Here is a 2,500-nt window from a genome sequence, read left to right as displayed (position 1 = left end):
AGAAGTCACATCATCTCTGACGGACAGCTCACGAGATTACAGACTATGTCAAGAAAAAAAAACACACACGCCCTGTTGCTCTGTTTACCCTGTTCACACTTTAATTTCAGGACTGTCAAAACCCCTAAAGTACAAGTCTGTGCTTGTGTGCTTTGGTAGAAAGCTGTATGCGGACGACGACTATAACCAGTGCAGCCTTTTTAAAGTGAGCAGCCTTCAGGTGTCTCAGCTCTGAAATGGGGTGGTGTTGAAAGAGCACTATTTTTGATAATGACAAAGTAAACACAGATAAAGTTGCAAAACCTGATTTAATCAGCCAAGGGGGCCAGCGCAGGCTGACACAGAGCAGGATACAATCAGGCACGGCATAACCCAGAATTTTAAATGGAGGGAATCAGATAAAAGAGCAGCACATGCACGCAGGTCTGGGGCTATGTCTGTTTAATCAATCTGCCCTCACATTGTTAGCTGGGAGTAGAGAGGGCGTGAGTGAGTGAGAGAGAGAGAGAGAGAGAGAGAGAAAAGGGGAGAGTGAGTGAGTGAGAGAGAGGGAGAGAGAGAGAGACGTAAAGCTGATTACTGTCCAGCTTACAATTGGCCAGAGTTCACACTCAGTGGAGCCACACAGACACACCACCACCACTCCAAAGAGATTGTTTTGTGCCTTGTCCACTCTGACTGCTCGGACTGAGACGAGGGCCCACTGTGCGGGGATATAAATAAGGACACATTCTGATGTCACAGTACTGGGCGGGCACCAAAGGTAGGCTGTCCATTCTCCAGTAATGGTTTTCTCTCCCTCTCTCTCTCTCCCTCTCCCTCTCTCTCTCTCTCAATCTCTCTCTCTCTCCCTCCCTGTTTCTGGGTTTCTATGTGAGTACGTGTGCGTGGGATATGACTGATATTTAACAGCTGAAGTGTCAACTGGGAATCCTGGAGGTAAGTGCATAAAGATGATCACTGCTAATATGAATGTTGACAGGATAGGACGGTGAGAGAGTGGTTTGCCTCACCTGTGCCGTGACTTGTGTTGTGTGGACAGGTAGTATTAGAAGCAGGGAATGTTCCACCTTTAATCCTCTGTGGGAAATGCTGAACTGTCCTCCAGATACCTGGTGTGCTGCACTGCACTGCATGCTGCCACCGGCATGCTTAGCCTGGCCAAGCACAATAGGCCCGCTGTTTTGGTTAATGCTCGGTGATAATTGCACCCAAAGGTGTTCTCTTACAGTGCGAACGTTTTAATTTATGCGGATGTGCCGTAGCACTGTTTGACTGTGTTAATGCTAGACATTACATTTAAGCACTGTATGTTTTTATAATACATAGCTTTGATGGTGTAGTGATTATTTTTGGATCAGAACAATTCCAGACATTATTTTGCCGCTCTCTCCCATTCATTGTTGCTTGAGGAAAACCCCTGTATCGGTTTATTATTATTTTTGGCACCGATGAATTGAAGACGGCCAACCACGCTGCTTATTCCTCCGGAGCAATTTTTTGTCGTAGTGGTGGGCATTGTTGAGGCAGTCTTAAAATACTCTGGGTGTTGTCCACTTCAGAGCAGGAAGGTGTCTTAGCATATTGTTCAGTGCCTCGCGCATATTTCTACCATCTCCCTGTGGGACCGTCATCAGAGGGCCCAGAGAGTGCAAGGCTTTCTCTACGACCCTCAACCAGTAATGGTGAAATGTGCAAATATTTCCATTTGCCTTGTCCCTAATTTACCTTCAATTATCCACCTGCATACGTTTAAAATGTCCAGGCCATCAGCCTGCTCTGGGACCCTCATCTGAAGTCATTCCCCTACGTTATGGCTGTGGAATGCTTTGGAAGCACACAGAGCAACTGTCTTTCAGTGCTAGTCACATACCAGTTGTAGTAATGTGTGTCGGAATTCCAGGAATTCGAATGGACCTTGTGGCTCAATTCGATCAGCTTGCCCAATGCATTTTTCCTTCTTTGCTTTAGGCATTGTGTCCAGACGTTGACCGTGGACTCCACGTTGGTCTGGTGGCCCTTTTAGGATTTTAATTAAGTGCTTGACGTCTTAAGCCAGCTATGTGCTTTGTCATCAAATGATGGAAAAGGCCTGTAAACATGATTGACATGCCTACAACTCCCTCTGAATGATGGTGGTCTTGTAACAACAGCTGCTCAACAGTAGGAGTCAAACTCTGCCCATGTTCGTCAGGCTTTTATTAAACTTGCCCTGTGGTGGGTTTAATAACGTCGGAACTTCCTTTCAGACATGCTGGATGTCTTAATATCCACAGTGTTGTGACATGTCCACAATGGTGCCTTTCGCCCAAGGATGTGTATATCTGTCCTATTTATCAGTTTTACTGAATCTAATAGGAATGTGTCCATTTGGTCGGCCTAAGTGGGATGATGCGATTGAACATTGCAGAGTTTTAACGTCTTAATCTGCCTTAAGGCTCGATTTAAGCAGGGGTTAACAGAGCTAGTGTGTCTCAGTCTTCACCAAGGAAGATGAGGG

General features: G+C 45.9%; 1 protein-coding gene across 3 annotated transcripts in view; it reads left to right on the top strand.

Moving 5' to 3' along the window:
- The window catches only part of cobll1b (cordon-bleu WH2 repeat protein-like 1b), a 28,996-nt gene that overhangs the window by 8,854 nt on the left and 17,642 nt on the right, over positions 1-2,500 (top strand). Inside the window, exon 1 of one of the 3 annotated variants that reach the window (XM_042083217.1) lies at positions 1-763. This exon is cut by the window's left edge and continues 1,582 nt beyond it. The exons of 1 other annotated variant lie outside the window; for it this stretch is intronic. The gene's annotated coding sequence lies outside the window, so the exon portion shown is untranslated. Of the gene's footprint in view, positions 764-799; positions 940-2,500 lie in introns of those variants that run through there. One more of the 3 variants, XM_042083206.1, reaches the window with a different exon arrangement.

This window comes from Alosa sapidissima, chromosome 2 (genome assembly GCF_018492685.1).
Source record: "Alosa sapidissima isolate fAloSap1 chromosome 2, fAloSap1.pri, whole genome shotgun sequence".
NCBI classification, from domain to species: domain Eukaryota; kingdom Metazoa; phylum Chordata; class Actinopteri; order Clupeiformes; family Clupeidae; genus Alosa; species Alosa sapidissima.
This window is presented reverse-complemented; position numbering and strand designations above follow the sequence as displayed.